Source organism: Gorilla gorilla, chromosome 12 (assembly GCF_029281585.2).
Source record: "Gorilla gorilla gorilla isolate KB3781 chromosome 12, NHGRI_mGorGor1-v2.1_pri, whole genome shotgun sequence".
NCBI lineage: Eukaryota > Metazoa > Chordata > Mammalia > Primates > Hominidae > Gorilla > Gorilla gorilla.
The window spans coordinates 60563057-60586617 of record NC_073236.2 but is presented as its reverse complement, the minus strand read 5'-3'; the positions used below and the strand labels follow the sequence as shown (position 1 = coordinate 60586617).

The 23561-nt window shown below is 37.8% G+C and overlaps 1 long non-coding RNA gene across 2 annotated transcripts in view; it reads left to right on the top strand.

Annotated features, from left to right (window-relative positions):
• Window positions 1-3272: 3272 nt before the first annotated feature.
• Window positions 3273-23561, top strand: part of LOC129531843 (uncharacterized) — a 190007-nt gene continuing 169718 nt past the window's right edge. Inside the window, exons 1-2 of one of the 2 annotated variants that reach the window (XR_008677278.2) lie at window positions 3273-3604; window positions 16130-16247. This is a non-coding gene — a long non-coding RNA (uncharacterized lncRNA). The remainder of the gene's footprint in view (window positions 3605-16129; window positions 16248-23561) is intronic. The other variant, XR_010129936.1, reaches the window with a different exon arrangement.

Sequence of the window (23561 nt, the reverse complement as noted above, 5' to 3'; positions counted from 1 at the left end):
TATTACTTTCTTTCATCTAATATTTTATGAAAAAGAGTGAGGATAACTTAATTTTTTCCTTCTTTTGTAGAACATCTGATCTTTTTACCTGGATTGAGGTATTCCTGTATATTTTTTACTAAATTATTTACTTTTTAAATTATTCTTCATAGAATTTTAAACACTTCTCAAACCTATCCTCAAAGTCACTGATTTTGTTTTTTCTTTTTCTTTTTCTTTTTTTTCCATTTTAGGTGTATTCCTTAGTGCTTCCTTAGTTTCAAACCTATGATAAATTGTGTCTTTTGTTTTTCTTCTATTTCTTAGTAAAAAGATGATACATACATAATACAGACTACAGAGACTAGAAGGTATAGTTTGTACAACTGAAAAAGAACACAGAACAAAAAGAATATAAAAATAGTCATGCAATAATAAAATAAAACTAAAATAAAAGACTAACTGAATACAGAGACTTCTGGGTTCACTATGTTCCAGGGAGAGGATAGAGATACAAAGAGAGAGAGAGAAAGGGAGAGAAGGAGAGAGAGAGAGAGAGAGAGAGAGAGAGAAGCTAGATGAAAAACTTCAAGAATAAGAAATGGATATCACTAGCATAACTTTTTTTTCCCATTTTAGTCTGTCATCTTCTACCTTCAATACTCTCTTCCTTTCATTGGTAGCTTCTTGTTTTTTGATAATACAAAAAAAAACTTTTTACGAAGTCTTTCTTCTATCTCTCGAATTACAACATGTACTCTCCATTTAATTTTCACTTATAATATCTAAGTCTTTCTTTTTGTTTGACACATCTTAATAGAGACACAAGGCTAAATTGTCTTTGCTTTTTATTCACCTTTGACTAGAAGAAGCTATATCTGTATCATTATTTTTGCCCTAGAAAAACATTAGAAGATTCTACTCAACTCCTCTCATTGTTTCCTTGGATACTTTCCATTTTCTGTTTAGTGCCTGTGTTGGCAGGTTATGTATTGGTGGTTTGTAATATCTGATAGATTTTGTATTGCTTGGGCGTGGGATGTGGCAGCAGAATTGAGAACTGGCAAAACGAGCAGCTGTCAGCTGGTAACTCTAATTTGGGTAAGTTCTTTCTTAGCACTTGCCAAATTTGAAATACCATCTGCCTCAGGGCTATGTGTGCTCCCTTGATTAGAAGTGTGCGGCTACTTTAGAGCTCATCCTTTCACTTGCTTGAGGACAGCAAGTTACTTTGTTGGGAAACCAGTGACCATACAATGCCCTCATCTCCCAAACGTTTGTTGCACGCTATGGACTTATCTCTATTGACTTTCATCTAAAATTGCAAACTTAGATCTCTGCTCCTTGTTATCCAATATTCTCCACCCTGCTTATCTTATACCATTTGGGATTTTTTTGTGACTTAAGAAACCCAATGACTTCAGCCATAGAATTTTTGTTTTGTTTGGGGTATTGTTTGTGTAAATAAAAATACAGAAGCTAGGCTAATTTTATGTAATGATTGATCCACTACCAAGAACCTAGTATATCTCTACATCTGCTCTGCCTGCTTCATTTATAGTTGAATATTGTTAAAGCTGGGTGATGGACACGTGGCTTATTACATGACTTTATCTGCTTTTGTATATTCTTGAAATTTTCAATGTAAAAAGTAAAACAAAATTACTCCAGTCGGAGGAAATTTCTGTATTTCTCCCTATCCTTATTGTTTCAAAAAATGGTCATTTTCAGGGCATTATTCTAACTTTTGTCTTATATTCAGACCTCTGCACTGGACTTACCATGGGAAGTCTTTTGTGCTTATCTTTGATTTGACCCAAATTTTATGTATCTGACAAAGTTTGTCGTATGGACCTGTGGCAGGTTAATTAAAGATGAATTTTACTATACTCTTTCAGGGTTTTGTTCCTTCAGCTGGATTGCTTTGGGAGAGGGGAGTTGAAGATATGTATTTTTTTTTCTTGTCAAGAGAGTCTGTTGGAAAGGGCATTTAATTTATTTGAACAGAGGTGTCAGTATTGCTCTAAAAACCATAAAGCACAGAAGACAAAACCACACTGATATAAATAATTCACCTCCTTCTCCCCCCAATCACTGCCAATTATATTTTGTCGCCAGGAAAAAAACGTCAAAGAAATATTACAAACTTTTCAAATTTGCATAGGCCTAACTCCTCTATTGTAGTTATTGCAATTCTTTCTTGAGGCTACAGTAGCAGTTAGTACTGGAAAGAATGAAATCTGAAGTCCAAAGAACCATTCTTCCAAGTTATAAATGAAGTTTTGAGATATTATTCCCTCAATCCCATGGTGTCATCATTATAAAAAGCAATTAATATGATGTACCACTGAATTAATGATATTTCCATAAAAGGGTGCATAGTGATTAAAAGATTCTTTCTGATTTTAGAAATGTGAGAGTATGACAAAAATGCATCTGCTAGAATGGCAGAAATCTGCAAGTCTTCTGTTTTCATAGGCCCAAGCAACCTGAAATTTCTTAGAATGAAAAGTGCCAGCAGCCATAACAGGTTGCAACTTATCCAAGCTTAGTTTCTGTAGCCCTTTAAGGTGAGAAGTAGGGGAGCAGGTTTTCTGAGTCTTATCGCTTTCTTTCTGAATTGTGGCTTTGTAGGGGTTCCTTGTCATCCTTCATCTCTATTTTACCAGGATACCAAGCTTTCTACAGAAGCTGGCTCTTTCTGGCTACTTCTATCACAGCTTTCCTGTCAACTGGGTTTTTCATCAAGTTCTTGAGTTTTGAATCTTCTTCATCTTATCTTGGATCAAATGTAGTATCTCCAACTCAATTCTACATCTTTCACCACCATTTTCTCTGTTCTGCCCTTAGAAAAGTGTTCGCTCATCCTGCTGAGATTCAAGGAGAGTCACCCCTGGCTAGTGAGTAATCACATTTAGACATGTTTTGTGTTGTCTCTCAGACCCTTGTTTGGCCACATGAGCAGCTCCACAGAGAAATGGTCGATACTATTGTAGATATTATCATATCCCACTACTCCCTTCTCCTTTGTTTAGGATGATATGCTACTGTGGTTTATATCAATTCTTGGCTGGCTGTCAGTGATGCCAGTTGTGCTAAAACCATATTTAGCAGACCTAAACACAGTGGTCCATGGGATAGCATTGAATTCAATGGCTGCCTTGGAGGTTAACACAATGGGATCTCTTTTCAAGGGGAGAGAGGGAAACCTGACACAAAGAAAACTTTTGAGAGAGTCCCGGGGGAACATCATATGCATCTGGTATGTCTGAAACATTTGGAGTCTCCTCCTCTGCAAGTGAATACACATAGCCTGTACTGTATGTGTCACTGCTACTTCATTATCACAAACTTTTTTCAGGATAAGAGAAATTGAGCCTAATAGCTGTCATATCATGTCTTTTAACACTCCACCCTCTTATGCTGAAGGAAGCTACAATCATCGAAGTGGGAAGGAATGTCTACCGATGTTCTGATTTAAGTGAATGAAGGTCTTCTTTCCACCTCGGGAAATCTTGAGGGTTATGTAACAGCAGCTTTGAAATGCTTGTACGATGTACTTTGTGCTAGTCCATCTCAAATCTTCACCGGCTGTACCAAGAACAGAAAAAAAAAAAGGAATTTGGTGAGTACTTTATAAAGCTAAATTTACTCAATTAATTTCACCTCTGATTATGTTTTTCATGTGTCTTGGGACATTAGAATGTCCTGTATTTATAAATGATGATGAGGATAGAGAGAAAATATTTTGTTTTGCTTTGTCTTGTTTTTAATAAAATACAGAATTAGCAAACCTATTACAGCCTACCATATCTAGTCCATGAAATTCAATACCTAGATAAGTACTTCTACAATTCATGGGTGCTCCAAATACTAGAGAATGCTTATAATGACACAATATCTGACACAGAAGAGTATTTAATAAATGCTAATTATGTCACTGTTGTTCCCACCAAGACAACTGGTCATTTGGGGATGTCAGATTGTGTTCTTTTGAGTTTCTTTTTTCTGATTTGGGAACAGGGGAATGGAGGGTGAAATTGTCAATGACTGTCAGTGAAGGAAAAGGGAAGATGTGTGGTGTTTACACAAGTATGTGTATAAATCAACAGGCTATTGTCAGATATATGTTTTTTAAGACAGCACATCAGCAGCTGCATGTGTTTGGTAAGTTAGGAAACTTAAAAGTGCCTGCCAGTTATGCAGCCACCTTTTGAGCAAAGCTGCTACAGAAGGATTATTATTTAAGATTACCATACTTCATACCACAATATTTTACTACTCTGGCAACAGCTGTTTAGACTAAGGCTAGGTGCCTGGGGTTTTCTTGGTGATGAGGTGACCTGGGTTGAGGTATCTGCTTAAAACTCACACTTTACACTTGATAGTGTCTAAACATGGCAAAGATATTTTCATCTTTGAAAATCTAAATACCAACATTTTGAGAAGTGGCAAAAGGAAGTAAAAAGTATAGACATGAATTTATCCATCTACTCATTTTATTCTATAAACAATCATTACTGGAGCCACATCAAAGGATAGAGGAGGTGACAAGGATAAGAAATAAGAGTGCCTGCTTCATAAGAGATGAGCACTCTACTTTTCATGGTATACCAGAATGTCTGCTGTATCCTGAACTAAAACACTTTCACTTTTATGTGATAGTTTCTGAGTTCTTTTTTTATTAGAAGCAATCAATGCAGCTCAACTAACTTAAGCAATAAATACATTATTTTACCATAAAGATAAGAGCTTGTCTCACATAACCAATATGAGGAAAATTGTTAGGTACAATGAAAGACCTGTATCCAGGGCCACAGCCATGAGGCTGATTCCTTTCTCCTATCTCTGCACCTCTCCCTGCTTCAATCCCTTTTCAGGGAGTTTCTTTTTAAGAGGAAACAGTACGCCAGTTTCTTCTACTTCTCCCGTTGTCATAGCCTAAAATACAGTGGCTCTCAGTCTTCACATTACAGTCTGACCATCAGAGAGACAAAACTTCACCACTGTGTGTTCCAAATTCCCAGGGAAGGCTTTTCATTGCGCATGAAAGCAACCATTCTCACTTTGTGGCTACAAAAGGAAGCTACTTTATGGGAACAAAGTTCTAGGTTGAAAATTCAGTAAGTGTCCACCACAGTTTTCCTGCATTTCTACCTCTTTTATACAATGCAACCTTCTATTTTTTGAAACCTGAAAGACCTTGGAAGAATAAAACATCCCTACATGTAAGGTCATTTCTCTGAAATAATTTATAGCTGGTTATTGAAAATAATGGTGGAATGGGGGTGTTTATGAATGGTATTATATCAAGAGGACCAAGAAATATCCACATTTATGTCTGATATATCCATAAATTCCCTAGTAGAAAGATCAAAGAAAAAAAATCTTAACACTGTATTTTCATATGCTTTTTATTCTAAGACACTTCTTTTTCTTTTCTTTTGTTTTCTTTTCTTTTCTTTTTTTTTTTTTTTTTTGAGACAGAGTCTCACTCTGTCACCCAGGCTGGAGTGCAGTGGCGCAATCTCAGCTCACTGCAATTTCTGCCTCCCAGATTCAAGCGATTCAGTGCAGTGGCGCAATCTCAGCTCAAGTGATTCTCCTGCCTGAGTCTCCCAAGTAGCTGGGACCACAAGTACGCTTATTTTTAAGTTTCTTAATTTTAAATATGTAACTAATAATAAAGGAAATTTGACAGAAGAGCTGTGACCCAATAATCATTGGTCACACATGGAGAAACTTTAGCATATGAGAAGTTTTCTATTCAATCCTTTTGAGTCATATGTATTGGTAGCACATTTTAACTTGTTATGCATATTTAATTGTTACTTAAAATGTGTTCAAAGATTTACACCAGAATCATTGTACCAAAAAATTCATGATTTCACAGAAGGCTGCCTGTTAATAATCAAAGGCAGTATGAACTGCTAAATATCTTGGATTAAAATAATGCTCAAGAGTTTCAAGTAGGAAAGACTTTTGTGACTGGTTAGTGGTTCATAAAATTCTGTCATTCAAACATAAGCCCATTTTCTGTCAAAACCATTGTTTAAATATCAGGATATACATGAGTTATTAGGAAGAAACATACAAAATAAATTAAACCAAGTAATAAACACGTATGAAAACTTAGTGTTCTTCAACAAGCCTCAGACTTAAAAGGACTTAGTTAATCAAGATCATAAGCCCAGTTAACAAAAAACAGCAAGAGGATATCATAATTTCTGAGTCCAAAAGAGATTTTAAAGATGCTTAAATAAAAAGCTGGTAACTAAAGAGAAAAATGTTATGTAATTTTATGGATATACGTATATTATTTTCTATTAAGATTTTTGACATGTTCATTAAAAAGAGTTTATTTTTTCCCAAAGTACAGCAGTCATATACCTTATGATGCATGACATTCTAGACTAGAAAAAATAGAGTAGAAAAGCAAACTTTGTTGCTCACCCCAGTGATGAAGTTTTTGTTGCTGGGCTGGACCATATAGAAAATATTTTTCCTAAATTGGTTGTGCTGAGATTCTTGCTCTGCTTCGACCTCCCATCATTAAACCTTGCTTTGATTCGCATCATCTTCTGGCTTCATGGTAGGAAGAGGCAGAAGTGTCACCTGGGGCACTTCATTTTTACAAGTATTGCTCCACTAGCACAGTTAGCACAGTGACCCCACCTATTGCTGGGACCTAATCAGTTAGAAAAATAGCATCCCCTTGGGGATTGCATGGGAGAGGCAACAAAGGTTGTGAGGCAAATGTGAGGTACAGACAATAGACAACAGAGAATACCATATTCTCAGAGAGAAGAGAAATCACTGAAGGGAGGGCAATAGAACTTGAGTTGGATCTTAGAGGACAGGTTGAATTCATATAGGTGGAAAGGAAGATGGAGGATATTTTAAAGTCAGGGAGTAAGTAGTGGAGGAAAAAGCACAAATATGAGGATAGAGGAAGCTCCTTTGAAGGGGTTAGACTGGAGAGTTAGTGTTGTGAAAGATGTTTATGCTTGCTCAAAGAGAGAACTTTATTAATTTAAGCTCTGTCAGTCAAAATTACCCTCCACTCCATTGAAAGCAATACACAATGTTATTTATTTGATTAAAGTAGTTCAAAAATCACTAGTGCAGAGATGAACTATAAGCTCTATGTGAATAGGCACTATCTGTATTATTAAATATGGTCAAACCACACCCGGTCAATACAGTGTCTGACACACTGCATATGTTTAACAAATACTTGTTGAATCAATTTCTGTGAGTATCTAGGTGTTCTGAGAAACTCAAGCATCAAGATGCTGGTTAGACCCACGTTGGCACACAGGACTCTACTCAATAAAGGAATAAAGTTAAAAATTAATTCACTTCCGTTTATAACACAGTGCACACAAAAAGAATAACTCAGTATTTAATAACATATATGTAAAATAAAAATCTCCTCTTTCATTTCTGATATTGATAATTTGTCCTTTCTTTTTATTCTGAATCATTCGTTCTAGATGTGTATCTATTTTACAGATTTTTTTTCAAAATGCCAATTTTTGGCTTTATTATTTTCTCGAATATGCTTTTATTTTCTACTTCATTGATGTCTGGTCTTACCATATTATTTCCATCCTTCTACTCTCCAAGAGTTGTTATTTTCTTCTCTGTTCTTTTAAAATGGAAACAAAGAAAAGATTGTACTTGACAAGATAAGGAAACAGAAGTTGATTCTGATCATATCACCATGGTATAATTCCGATAATATTGCTGCAAGAGGGGAGAGAGCACAGCTGAAACAAAAGGCAGGAGAGTTTTCAGGAGCTGGGCAAGTGAAACTACAGACCATCTGTGTTTGGTAATTGGCTTTACACAAAGGAAAAGTAAACTTTCTCTAATCTTCTGACAGTAGGAAAGGCACCCTCTGGAGTTAAGCTCCTTTTCTCCCACAGATATTGGGATATAGGGGCCATTTCTTCTTGATGATTACGTTTCAAAAGGATAGCTCCCAGTACTTGAGGAAGGGTCCTGGGCTGTGAAACCGACAAGAGACTTTTTAACAGATTTTCATCGCAAAGGTGCAAAGAAATATTTTACAATAAAGAATTTTCTGAAGCAATTATTCTAAGAGGATGGAGGACAAGACTTAGAGTCAAGAAGAAGCCTGCGTAAAGTTGAGTCAAGCTGAGGGGAAAATTAAGGCACAATTTATTTTCTTCTTTTCTACCAAATGTTTTTAAACTATATTTCTCTAACACTGCTTTAGCTGCAAACCATAAGTTTTAATGAAATTTATTTAGTTCAAAATGTTCCTAATTTCCATTGTGATTCCTCCTCTGACCCATGGATTGTTTAAAACCAATAATCATACTAATAAATTTTGATTGGGATGTTCCAAATATGTCAATTAAGCCAAATTGTTCAAATCCTTTACATTCTACCAACTATCTTCTGCTTGCTCTATCTGTACTAATCACCCTTTTAATTTAGGAGTTGGCAGATGCTTAGAGGGGAGATTATAGGCAGATTTGGAAGCTTAGTTCCCTGTAGTTTCCTTCTCTCTGCGATTTTGTTTCTCAAATTTTTGGCTGCTTGGGAAATGTGAATTTCAACGTCTGTTTAAGTCTGAGCCCTGTGTAATAACCACTTTCTACTTGGATTTCATTCCTCTCTTCTATTAGTTACATTCATGATCACCATACTTGGACACAATAGGTGGCCAACAAATGTTTTCTTTCCTTTTCAATAATTGTCATTAGCTTGACCTTTCTGAGGCTGGAAAGCAGACTCCTGCCATTTAGGAAGATTTTTCTAAGTCTACTTTTTGGCTTAGTAGCCACAACTGGAGAGGAGGCAAACATTCACAGGCCACCAACCAGGTACCAAAGTGGGAAAATGATGGCTTGATGGGGCACCAGTGAGAGGACACAGAGAGCTACCGATGAATACCTATACTAGAAAATAGTAAGTTCCCTGAATTATCTGTTATGTACCCGAGTTGTGTTCAGTAGGACTTTTTGTCGCAAGTAAGAGAAATACATTTTAATAAGCCAGGGGGAGCTTAACAGAGGATTATTCATCCAGAAACTGGAAAATCATCTTGGCCCAATGTGGTCCCTGTCTCTTCCTGCCATCTTCTCACTCTACCCACAGTCATCTATCTCTCCCTCTTTGTTAGTTCAGCTTTCTCGCTCTCCGCAGACTGGCTTTTCTACCTTTTCATACATAAGAGCAAATACAGTCATGTTCAAAAGCCTGCCAACATAACTGCCTGGAAAATTCTAGTCCAATTACACACTGTCAGAGTCTAGAAATATAAGCTTGACTGCTGGAGCCCAGGGTCCAGGGTGGGTGTGGAAGAAAAGTGTGGGACTGGGCGGGAAATGAGCTGCAAGTGCTGTTGCAGATTCACAGTTGGTTTAAGCACTTTAAATAATCAGAACAAAGTTAGTCTCCAGTTCCCCTGAGGGAAGCATTCCAGTGACGTCAGCTAAATTCCATTTTGAACAAATGATTTACAGACCATGTGTCTCCATACACTCTAATGGCATATCATCTGTCTTCATCTGACACTTCTTTAAAGGGCAACAGGGATGAGACAATTAACTGTTGTGTTGACCTTGTAGAGCTCTACTCCTCAGCCTCAACTTTGTTATTAATCTTATGTCATATAGACCCCAGCCCTGTTAAGAGACCCACCCTAACCTTGGTCACAGACTAAACTTATAATGCCTACCATGAGCAAGGGCCCTAAACCTAACCATATACTGAGAGATGGAAATTGTCAACTTATCACAAAATCTATAAATTTGGAAAAGAGAACTTTATTTCTTATGAAGGGCTACAACTTGCAGGCTGGGAAGCACAGCCTCTGGTAGAGACTGAAAGTAGAAACTTTGAGGGAGGGAGCGTGTCACTGAGTTTTATACTTGGCTGATAAGTTAGATATACATATTTATCAGGTTACAGGAGGGGCTAGGAACGTTCATGAGGGGAAGTCACAAGCATGTGTGGTAAGCAAACATGTTATGTCGTATAGTCCCATGTTCATTTTGGGGTACAGACTTAACATCAAAATGTGATAAAATTAGGCTGTATATGTGAAAATGTGAAACGGAGGACGCAGAGATGCCTCACACAACCTCCATGAATCCCTCAGAACCATTCCATGGTTGATGGTCACTTACCAGGAAGGAATGTTGATCAGCTGTTGTGTCAAAACCACAAAAGGGAAGGGGATCTGGTCAAGGTGCCAAGCTATTGGTTGAAGTCGGTGGAAGAGTGAGTTATTCCTTCTTTTTTTTTTTCCAGGGCTGGTTTCTGTTTAACTCTTAGAAAAAAAAGTCTAATGGCAATTAGGGAGGGAGGGGGTGTAACAAGGCGTGACTGATTCCCACACCCATCATGGCCAGAAAACTTTGTTGCTAAGGTTTCTCTGGGGTCTCCTTGGCCAAAAGGGGTTTGTTCACTTGGTCAGGGGAATTAAGATTTCATTTTCATTTCACAAAATGCTTTGTGCTGCATATTGTATTCTTACAACTTAGGCTCAGCTTCAGTGTTCAACACAAAGTAGCCCTGGAACATGACCTTAACCCTGCATGTTCCTCACTTACATAAATGAGACTCTCATTTGAAAGCAGTTAAACTACATGAGGCCATGATGGTCTGGGTAGACATCAACTAACATGGAAAAGTCAAATATTTTTTCGCTCACAGTTAAAATTCTGAAACGCATAACCAAGTGTTGCCTATAGTTCCAGATGGCATTATTCTGAGTTTAAGCTGAATATTTTTGAGATAGCAAAATATAAGACATGCGAATTATCTAATTAAAAATGTAAAGGCTGATATACATAATCAAATGATGGACGAAATTTTTCTCTATCTGAAACAAATAATATTTTTAAATTAGTTGATGAATGACAGATGCTGTGCTTTTCTTTGTTCTGTGGGCCCCAAAGGCTTATTTCCCATCCTCCTCACCCCTTGAATAAAGTAGGTGATAAGAATTGTAGATTTTCTATTAAATTGTAATTGTTTTCAATTTTCAAAAGAGTATTTAAAATATTATATATATAAAAAGTGAAGAATGATAATTTGAAAAGAGTCATGGTACAATTAAAGAAATAGAACTTTAACAGTACACTTGAATTCTGTTTACTCCTACCCAATCACATTCATTTCCTCCTCCCTTCAAGTTACTATCCTCTTGAATTTAGCATTTATCATTGCCATGCATTTCTTTGTACTTCTACTATGTTACATGTATCCCTAGCAACATTTAGTACTGCTTTGTATAAGTTTACACTGTATGTAAATATTATATATTCTTCTGTAACTTGGTATTTTTCTTTTAGCATAATTTTGTGAGATTTATCCACATGTGTGATATTTTAATTTTTTACTATAATGTATTCATTCTACTTGGGTGGAAATTTCAGTGTTTTTTCCAGTTTCTTGCTAGGTCATGCTCTTTATACAGTCACATGCCTCATAATGTTTTGGTCAACAACAGACCACCTATGTGACTGTGGTCCCATGAGATTATAATACTGTATTTTTACTGTACCTTTTCTATGTTTAGCTATACTCTGATACACAAATATTTATCATTGTGTAACAGTTACCTACGGTATTCAGTACAATAACATACTATACAGGTATGTACCCTAGGAACAGTAGGCTATATCATGTACCCAAAGTATGTAGTAGCCTGTACCACCTAGGTTTGTATAACTACATTCTAGGATGTTCAAATAGTGATGAAATTACCTAACCACATTTTTCTTAGAATGTATCCCCAATATTAAGTCATGTGTGACTGAAATTGCTCTTTGCCTTCCATTTTTGGCCTCCAATTTCAAATAGGGCATCTCTAGTAGGCTTTGAGGGAAGCAATTATACAAACGTAGCTTCAAGAAACAAAGATATTTCATTCTAGAAGCAATGTGACTGTATATTAAGCATGAGATATGGTCTATAGGTAAACATCTTTGTCTCATTAAAAGACATTTTATTTATTGATGGAAATTATATTCTATACCTCAGTTTCCTCATTTGCCACAAGGGATAATAATGGTACCTACTTCACAGGGTAGTTTTGAGAATTAAGTGGGTTAATACATGTAAATTGTTACGACATTGCTTTGCACATAGTGCATGCTGTTGCCATTTTTATCATTATGATAACTTCATGGGAAATATTTTGCTATTTTTATATATACTATAGTAACTTTATGAGTATTGTTTTATATATCAGGTAGCCTGTTCTTCCTGCTGGATTTGGATGTTATATATTCAGAGGCATGAACGTAAATTGTTTGTGAAAATTTCCATCCTTCATAAGCTTAATTTCAAAAGATAGCCTGTCATCTCTAGTGTTTATTCAGCTGATATTTCTAAGCACAGCTGTAAGAATACTGAGAGGGTTTTTGAGCTGCTGTGAATAAAACTGTTGGTGGAGGGCAAGCTAGAGTTGTTAAAAGAGGTGACATGTGAGTATACAGCAGGGTCTTTCAAGGGATTGCAAGAAGGTGCATCTATCAAGGCCTTCATCTCTTAAGGAGTCAGTTGACTGGAAGAGACTTGGGAATGTCAACTTATATCATTCCATTTCAGATTACCTTAGATTAATATGGGTTTTGCTGGTTCCTGAGGACCCAGATCCAAAGGGCCTAACCCAGGCTATTGGTCTTTCTCTGGCAAGACACACCCAATTCCCTAAATGGAGTGGAGGTCAGCAAATAGGTTTCAGGACACTTTATTGTAAATGTTTAGTTCCCGGAGCAAACTTTTAGCCACAGTAATATGATGTTAGCGGCTTCTCTGTAGTTCATTGCTAACCAACAGGGCAGATGCACAAACTGCCAGGTCAGTCAGTCTCAAGATGTGGCAAAGGTAAAACTCCTTGCCCTGTGTATATGTGAGCTCCATCTCCTTCAGCTGTCACTGGATCCCTGGGCTGCCTCTACTGTCCACCTTCAGAGAAATTTGAGTGGTTCACAAAAATGTGTAATTTACTTATAAAAGCACAATCATTTCAGAGACACCAGAGGATTATGTTTGGCAGTGGAATCTGAAATGTTGCTTTTTTCTTTCACTTTCTCAGAGAAAATTGTTCTTTTTCTGCAACTTAATAACCTCAAGCAATACTTTTTGAAAGCTCTCTTTGTTCTTTTGGATTTTTCAAGCCCTGCCTGGGGAATAAGGCTCACATCGCCATTTGGAATTGCCACCACTGAGAAGGAACTGTGAATTGGCATGCATTAGTATTCAGGTGCTTTCTTTGAAACATTCACAGTGTTCTTCTGAGAAATTTTTAATGCCAAAATGATCCCATCTCTGAGTGACTATTGCTTTCTTACCAATATGCCTCTAGACCTTCTGTTCTTTCTATTTCAGGAGATAGCCAGTTGCTAAGCCTCTTTCACATCATGGCAGCAATGAATCCTTAGTTAATTGCTCCCTCTACTACTTCAGAAATAGCACCAAATGCAGAAATGGGACCCTCTTCAGAATATTTCATCAGGAACTCAAACCTCATGAAAGACACTTCCCTTCTTCCTTCTGGGTAGCAGCAACATATCATTCCTGTGGGGTGTCCTTTCTCACTGCACTGAATCATTAAATCTGATTTTGTCCAACCTAAAGCTTGTCTCTGGTAGTCTTTAGCTGATTAGGCTTTAACAGCAAGAACGCTTTTACAACCACACCCTCCCACCAGATCATCCTGACCAGTCTCAGTTTAGTCCTACTAACCAAAGAAATGTATTTGCTGCCTGCTTCAGACCAGGAAACCAACCCTGTTATACTCACAGCATCAGAAGAATGAAAATCAGACATTATAATGCCAGCAGGCCTCTGCAGTGCTTTCACAGCCCAGGGACCTTAATACATTTATCCCTTCCATCCACTACTTTTGACACACGTACCTGAGTGAGACACAGAGGGATGTGTCATATCATCTGAAAAAGGAGCAAGTTTTATCATCTCAGAATCCTCCGCACACAAAGCAATGCCCGGCATAGGGAGCTGAATCAATACATATCACTGAATGAAAGTTCTAGACCTTCAAATATAAAAGGTAAATAAGAAATTAGGAGGCAGAGGTGCAGAGGTAGGGTGGAAAGTAGGGGGATGAACTCAGTTTTTTGTTTGTTTGTTTTATGAGATGGAGTCTTGCTCTGTCACCCAGGCTGGAGTGCAGTGATGCGATCTCGGCTCAATGCAATCTCCGCCTCCCAGGTACAAGCAATTCTCCTGCCTCAGCCTCCTGAGTAGCTGGGATTACAGGCACGAGCCCCCATGCCCAGCTGTTTGTCTTTTTAGTAGAGACAGGGTTTCACCATGTTGGCCAGGCTGGTCACCAACTCCTGACCTCGTGATCCACCCGCCTCGGCCTCCCAAAGTGCTGGGATTATAGGCATAAGCCACCACACCCAGCCTGAAGTCAGCTTTAAGTATCTAGAGTTTGAAATGCATTTCTCTTAGGCCTTTTTAACTGATATGTTAGAATTAGTGGTGCTCAAATATTCTCCTGCCAAGTAGTGATTTTTGACTTCCTCACTCACCCCAACCTGCCATTGAAAAAAATCAATTTTGCTCATTTGCAAGTCATATTGAGATCTCTTTTACCCATATAAATCAGTGTTGTTTTAACTTTTCCTTCAAACCAGTTACAACTTCTGCCTAGTTCCCTCCTATCATGTGAATCAAATAAAATATTTATTATGTGTTCAATCAGTATGAGAGTCTGATTTTACCTTTTTCTTAAAATTATCTTTGAACACTATCTATTTTGTACAATTGCCCAGGGGTACCTTATACTTAATAATTATTCTGGTTCCGTCCATGAATAAAGCGTTGAATAACATTAAGACCTTTGTAGAGGTTTCTCTAAAATATTTCAAAATGTTCTGCTTTATACACCAACTTACTTCACTTCTCTGCAAAGCAAATTTGTTGCACTGTGGGGAAGTTGAAATTCTGCTATCTCAGGGAAGACTTGCAAAGTTTTCTTGTTGAGGTTGCTTAGGGTCAAAAATGTGTGTGATCAGCTGTTTTGTTTTGCAGGATTATTGTTTAGGGATGCATGCTTCTTTATCTCTTCTCAGCATCTCTCATGGTTCTGATTTATATTTGTAGAGCAAGAGAATGAAATGGTACCATCAGCATCCCTCTTTTTCAGATTCTTTCTCATATCCTTGCAAGACTTGCCTCCTTTTCTCTGGATCTGTTTTTCTCATTCCCCTGTGATACCAGCCCTTAGGAAAAACCTTTGTGATCATTTCTTCAAAGCTTGAAACATGCAAAGTGCTGAAAATTACAATATTATCTCTTTTTCCTGTGCTCTCAAATCCAGAGATATGCACTATGTGGAAATAAATAAAGAGCACCCGAATTAGAACAAACAGAGACTATTTATTCAGAGCTTGCTATAGCAAGAAAGTCAGCCACCATCACTTGAATTTGGCAGAGACTCAAAGGCATGAAGGAAAAGCTTTAGAGTGAACAAAGGTGGTAAGGGGAGGCTGGAGGGAGCTAACAAAAGGTGTAGCATCTTATGTGATTAGTTTGAAGAGTATTTGGCTTTCCCTGGTTGGACCTCAATTGGAAACTGGGGCAAAATATAGAAGCTGCCAGTCATTGACCAAGTCCTAACTTCTCTGGGCCAATTGCTCCAGAGGTTGTCATTTGGTTTTCAGTGCTTGTTACTGCTGAGGTTGTGGGTCAGAGTTCTACCATAATGTATGGTGCGTCCATTGTCCATTTGTATATTCAATCTGCCTAGCATATTTTTATAATGTTAAATGATAACTATAAATCTAAAGAGATGCAAAGGAACAGGCTATTTGAAGTCCTTGAGAAATTTGAGTTTCATCCCGTTTTATGTTACTATTAATTTTTCTTGATCATCCATGCATCCATGATTACCTAGACTCTGTGCTGTGGGTTTTACTTATGTGATCCTTGTCAGGTACCTTTTTTGTTGTGGTTGTTGTTGTTGAGACAGAGTCTCGCTTTGTCGCCAGGTTGGAGTGTAGTGGTGCAACCTCAGCTCACTGCAACCTCCGCCTCCTGGGTTCAGGCGATTCTCCTGCCTCAGCCTCCAAAGTAGCTGAGACTACAGGCGCATGCCACCACGCCCAGCTAATTTTTATATTTTTTGTAGAGACGGGATCTCAGCATGTTGGCCAGGATGGTCTCAATCTCTTGACCTTGTGATCCACCTACCTTGGCCTCCCAAAGTGTTGGAATTACAGGTGTGAGCCACTGCGCCCAGCCATCAGGTACATTTTTATCCTCTTTTCATACACATGGAGACTGGGATTCAGTTATGTTAACAAACCTGATGTAAACTACACAGCTAAGAAAATGAGGGTGCAAAAATGTTCATACAAATCTTAGATCCATTTTCCAGAAAAAGATGTAGAAGGATATACACCAAATTTTTAACCATGATAACCTAAATCTTACTAACTTGAGAAAGGTAAAAATACATTTTCCTGTGTGCATTTTTTAATATTTGGTGAAAATAAGCATGGATTGGTTTTATAATAAAAAGAAAATTAATTTAAATAAACAACAAAACAACATGAAGTTGTATTTTCTCTAGACACTATATTAACTTCCCTCTGGGAATCTAATTCAAAAGCTATTTCATAAATGAAAATCACAAAGAAAATTTATCCCAGATAATAAACCCGCATTAGTTATTTGAAGAGTGACTCTCTCTGAGGAAGTTTACACAGTAGAATATTAATTGCAGGTAACAAACCAAAAGGAGCAAAAGAATTGTATATTCTTAAGAGATATTCCCATCAAGTATAGGATTTTAATAAATAATAATTCTACCATATAGCTCTTTCGCTTTTTGGTTAACTGATGCTACTCATTGATCAATTTATCAAATATTACTTGAGCTACTAATGTTTTAGGCATAGTGTTGGTACCTGAGAATAAAAATAAACAAACAAGTAAACAAACCAACTATTCATTTTATAAATTTATAGTTTTCTGGCTGTTAAAATACAATTTTAAGAAAAAAGCAATATCATGGCTTACAGAGATATAAAAAGATTAATGTGTTAAAGATTTTTATTTAACTTATTCATGAGGAAACTGGTAAGACGTTACAATCAGTGCAAAGGTGAGTGTAAAGAACAGACACATTTTTGTTTCATTAACATTGCAATGAGTATACAAGTGGAAGCAAACTGACTTTCTCAGAAATAAAATCTGCCAATATACAGAATTCACATGCCTGTCTATAGATGAGAATTATTCTGCATCATTATCAGTTATCTACAATTTACAAAGTTGTAAAATAGCTCGCATAGAATCAGAATCAGATAACCAGGAACGGAATGCAAAGTTTTCCACTGAAGCAAAAATTTTTCCCTACGGGACAAAGAGAGGCTATAACATGTGTGGCAGACATTGTTAACTGTGTGCTCTGTGTTCTTTCCTGCACCACCCCTCTCTACTAATAGAATCTTTGCTTGTTTAGGTAAAGGCAAAGTTCCCTATTCTTGTCCCCACAAATAAAACAATGATAACCCAACATTGATATAGTCAGTAATTGGTTCAGGATAAGCTTCAATTTTGCCCAAAAAAAGAAAAGTGTTTTGTTGTTGTTGTTGTTGTCGTTGTTTTTAATGTAAGACTTCTAGGAAAGCATTTGTTTTCCTTATTAAAAAAACAGTAATTAACAACTGATATAGCCCTTTTTTGGTTCTTTTCTCCCTTTTTTATCTCGAATATAGTGTAGTTACTAGAATTCAGCAGTCATTTTGTGGCCTTGGACTGACCAGCACAAGAACTATATGAATAATAGTTGCACTAGTCAGTTTGTGCTTCTCTAACAAAATACCATAGACTAGGTGACTTAAACAACAGAGATTTACTTCTCACAGTTCTGGAGTCTGGGTAGTCCAAGATCAAGGTGCCAGCTGATTCAGTTTTTGGTGAGGGTCCTGTTCCTGGCTTATAGAACTTGGACTCCTAAGTTCAAGTGATCCTCCCATCTTAGCCTCCTGAGTAGCTGGGACTACAGACGGTTGCACACTTTTTAGTTGTTCTTAAAAGAAAGATTGTGTGATGTACCATAATGGAAATCTAATTCCCTTTTCCCTGTAACCTAAATTTCATCTACCTTGATATCAACATATCTTCAATGCTTCTGCCACCACTTTCTTTAATTTTATGCGAGAATAGTTCAATTGAGACATAGAGAAAGAGACAGAGAGAGAGAGAGACCACTCTCTAGTCTTTTCTCATGGCAGTACTAATCCCATCATGAAGGTATCAGATTAAGAAAGTATCCTGCCTGTAATCCCAGCATTTTGGGAGGCCAAGGAGAGTGGATCATTTGAGGTCAGGAGTTTGAGACCAGCCTGGCCAATATGGTGAAACCCTACCTCTACTAAAAATACAAAAGTCAGCAGGGCTTGGTGGCGGGCACCTGTAGTGTCAGCTACTCTGGAGGCTGAGGCAGGAGAATCGCTTGAACCTGGGAGGAAGAGGTTGCAGTGAGCCGAGATTGCGCCACTGCACTGCAGCCTGGGCAACAGAGAGAGACTCCGTGTCAAAAAAAAAAAAAAAAAAAAATTAGACAAAAAATCAGATAACACAATACAAAAGCAAGCAACTTAAGATCTGAAACAAACTTGTCTATTTACACTCTTGGGGTTCCATAAGGAAAAACAGAGATTTCTCCGCAAAACGGAGTCTGGCACCTTCTCCATTTTCTGTAAGGAATTGCAGGCTATTATAAATTATTTTAGGTTCCTTATACAGCAGAGGGTGACAAGAGAAAGGAGAAACAGCAGAAGTAAATGAAGGAAACAGAATTCATTCAATTGAGGAAAAAGCAAACAAACAAACAAAAACTCTTGTTCAAAAAGGCAAGGTCCCAGGAGAAAACAAAAACAAACCATGAAGGCCTTTTAATACCAACACACATACACACACATCTTGGATGTTACATTTGCATTAAGCTAATCCATTGAGCTCCTTGAAAAAAAAACTTTTTAAATCTCATTACCATATTTTAGCGAAGACAAATTGCCAATATTTCGGAAGTAATAAGTATCAAACCTGAAAGGGCTTGATTTAGAAACCAAACCCAGGCTATTGTGGTAAAGAAGAAAAAAAAAAGATGGCAGAACCTTAGCTATGAAACTACAATGTGGGGCAACAGCTACTGCTCTTTCAGTTTGGCTTGGCTAGCAAAAAGATGGCCTTGTTATGTAAATAAAACCCCTTAAGTAATCAAAATAAAACATTTCCCCCCCTTTTTTTTGTGGAAATTTAGCCACGTCAGAGGCTTTGTTCCCCTTGAATTGGAACTTTCCTTCAGATTTCGTCAAGTCGGATAGAGCTGGTCAAATCCAATGGGAAAAAGACTGAAACAGCAATAAAAACAGAAACAAACAAACAACAACAAAAACAGTTAAGCAAAACAAATTATCATACGATTTATATAATTACTGAGCACTCTAATGGTAAGGAGAAATTAAGACCAGCTGGTTGTTCATCTTAACTTTAGCCAAGACAAAACCCCAATTCAGCTACTTACCTGAGGATGGGTCTCAGGCTGAAGACTGTTCTCTACCATCCTAGAAGCAGGAAAAAACTCAAATTCACCTTCCCTGTTGGAAATGAGCTCGAATTCCAGAAAGAAGTTATCTGCCTTCCATTGTCGTGGAAGCAGGAAAGCTTGCCTTCCTTGTTGGAAGGAAGTAAAGCTCCTTCCAACAGGAGTTGGAAATAAAAATTATTTTTCCTAGCACAATAATCTTTAAATATTGACCAAATTTGGGGAGATCAGAGATTCTCTGGAGGGGGAGCTTCCAGGCCTCAGCAAATTGTCCTACTGGTTTGAGCCATAAAGAAAGCTCAAGCTGGTACCAAGCCCCAGTAGGAGATTTCTCAAAGGTCAGCCGCTCTTCCACTCAGAATCCCTTCGTGGTTAGCAAAATGTGAACCCCCAAATATCTGAGATGGGTCTCAGTCAATTTAGAGTGTTTATTTTGCCAAGGTTAAGGATATGCCCATGACATAGCCTCAGGAAATCCTGAGACATGTACCCAAGGTGATCAGGGGTACAGTTTGCTTTTGTACGTTTTAGGGAGACGTGAGACATCAATCAATATGTGTGAGATGTACACTAGTTCAGTCCGGTAACATGGGACAACTTGAAGTGGCAGCTTCCAGATTAGAAGTAGATAAGAGACAAATGATTGTAATCTTTTGAGTCCTTGATCAGCCTCCATTGAATACACAATTTACTCCAGCTCAGTGAATCTGCATTTTTACATAAATGATGAGCAGAGGAAGCAATGAGACATGCATTTGTCTCAGGTAAGCCTCAGAGGGATGACTGAAAAGAATGGGAAGCAGGTTTACCCTAAACAGTTCCCAGCTTGATTTTCTTCTTTAGCTTGGTGATTTTGGAGTCTCAAGATTTATTTTCCTTTCACAGTACTCTCAGTCAGATTTCAAAAAAGATAATTTCCACACACTTGTTTTATTTTTTTTATTTTTTTTATTTTTTTGAGACAGAGTCTCATTCTGTCACCCAGGCTGAAGTGAAGTGGTGCAATCACAGCTCACTGCAGCCTTGGATTCTTGAGTTCAAGTGATCCTTCCACCTCAGCCTCCCAAACAGCTGGAACTACAGGCAGTTGCAGATTTTAGTTGTTCTTAGAAGAAAGATTGTGTGAATGCACCATATCAGAAACCTAACTCCGTTTCCCCTGTAACCTAAATTTCAGCTCCCTTGATATCAACACATCTTCAATGCTTCTGTCACCATTTTCTTTAATCCTATGAGAGAATAGCTCAATATTACATCCCTTGTACTAGGTGAAGTTCCCTCAATGTTTCTATACATTTTGGGGGTGGAAGGGCTTATGGTTCTACGTTTGTTTGTTTGTTTGTTTGTTTGTTTTGTCTTTACTACAGTCTGCATCTCTCTCCCACAAGCCCAGTCATTGTTCTCACATGGCTCTAGCCATGAAAGATAGCATCTCCATATTTCATCCCCAAAAGGGTCACAAATGCAAAGCTGTGGGTGCAGTTGCTTTTAACAAAGCTTTGAGGTGAAAGAAGAGGGTCCTGAAGCATAGTAAACAGAGATCAATGTAGTTTACCAGTAGATCTGAATGGATTTAAAGTTCTTTAACTCCTTTCTTCCATGTAGAATTTCTCAGTTGACAACTTATCTTTCTTCTCTGCCATTTGCCTCGCTACTACTCTCTTCTCTCGCCTTCCCTGCCACCTCCCTTATCTCTCATTTCTTCCCCATCCCCACAGGTAGCCAAGTTGTTGAGACTCTCCTATTGCTTCCCACAGCTCTGGGGTTGCGTGTTTTCTCCTCTTTGAAAGTTGGCAGTCCCCAAATCTCCAAAAACCTGTTCATTTCTAATAAAGAACTGTTTAAATCTCACTCCAGTTATTATTTTAAACTAAGCACAGATCCAAATTCATTAGAAAATAATATTCAGAAAATGGCAAAATCATGACTCATATAAATGAAACATATGTTAAAGATTTTATTTAACTCATATAAGGGAACTGGTTCAAAGTAAATGTCAAAAAGCACAAACATATAGAGTCAAGAAATCGAATTACAAATGGAGGGAAAAAGACTTTTTCCACAGTGGGGAGGGAAGCCAATGGAAATGCTGCTGGATAAGACACAGTTTACATATCCATCAGTTACCTGCAGTTGAAAAACAGGTGCAAAATAGCTCAAAGACAATGAACAGACTCTGGAACCCACTGCCCAGAAGCATGTATGATAGACAATGCATAGTTTTTAAATCAAATGCAAAAATGTTTTTTGCACATAACATATCCAAAAATTCTTAAGGGACAAGAATGAAAGGTTATCAAGTCTTCAGGGCCGCCTTTTCTTTGTCAAAGCATTAACCACTGCTCTTAAATTGTACTTTTGCCTTCATTAACTAGGAGGCGGTATCTGAGCATCGAAGGATAGCAGTTGATGCTTTTAGACTATTTTTTTCCAATGAAGGCCCAAAGGTGTCATTTGTTCTTCCCTGTCTCATCTGAATTGTATAAAATATGCCAGCTGTTGCTTCCCATGGTCACCTGAGGTAGAAGTGGCTGTCACCTCTGCTGACATCCTTAGCTGTGGTGTCTTTCATCCTCTGTGACTCATCTCAACCCATTAAATGTAGGAACAGATGATATTAATAGCCAAGGGTTAAGACATTTAATTTCTTCCCTATTAAGGAAATGTTTCAGCATTTAAAGTAATAATAATGGGATTGCAGAATATCAGAGCCATAAGGTGCCTTTGAAATTATCTAGTTCAATATTGTACTTTCCAAATGAGGACACAGAGGTCCCAGAGGGGAAGTGGCCTGTCAACCAAAGTCACACTGAAGGCTGGTGGCACAACAGAAGCTGCAGCTCAGGAATGCCATGCTGACCTGCCATTTATTTTGCCTTTTGGCAGCTCTTTCTTAATCGGACACCTATTTCTTTTGTTATGCTCTGGCAAGTCTTTCCTGTCCCTCTTTGCAGATATTTATTTTTTTCTACTCCTAATGTTCCCAGTGCTTAATTTTTTATGGATTTGTGTGCCAATTTCTAGTTATATAAGGAACTGATCACAAATGAAGCTCTTTATACTGCCAGCAATTATTCTATTTTGGATATAAGACTCTGTAAAATCTCATTAAAGAAATGAATTTCCCACGATGAAATGAGTCTTTGAGGAGATTTTAAAATATGTCCATAATTCTCTGACATTCCAGTTGTGTTAGTCCTCTTTGTGCTGTTACAACAGAATGCCTGAGACTAGGTAATTTATTTTTAAAAAATAGAAATTTATGTCTCATAGTTCTGGAGGCTGGGATGTCCAAGATCAAGGCATCAGCAGGTTCAGTTATTTGGTGAGGGCTGTATCCTACTTCCAAGATGGTGCCTTGATTGTTGCATCCTCCAGAGAAAAGAAACGCTACGTTCTCACATGGCAGAAGAGCAGAAGAGAGGAAACCCACCTCCACAGGCCCTTTTCATAATGGAATTAGTCAACCCTTGAGGGCAGAGCCCTCATTGCCTAAATACCTTGCATCAGGCACCGCCTGCCAACACTGTTGCACTGAGCATTAGGTGTCCAACACATCAATTTTGGAGTGGCAATAACATTCACACTAGAGCAGTAGCCATCAGAAAGCAGAGTTTAGTTTTTCTCTCTTGAATATGGCATTGAACAACTCAGTTCTTCTGAATAATAGGATGCAATGGAAGCAGCACGGCTGAATTATAAGATGTTGGGTCATAGAAGGTTATATGGCTTCTTTGTGGCTCTCTCTCAGGACACATACTGTGGCAGATTAGAGCTTCCATATAAAAAATAAGCTACCCTGAAGACACCATGCTGGAGAGAACGCATGGAGAGATTCTTTAGGTATCCCAGCTGTTGCAGCCTCCAGATATTTGAATCTTCCCAGGACATGAGAGAAAAAGCTTCAGAATGACTCACACCTGCAGTAAGAGCTGTCTAAGAATGGTCAACAGCCAGAACTGTGAAAGATAACAATCATAACCAGCTACTGTTCTTTTATGCT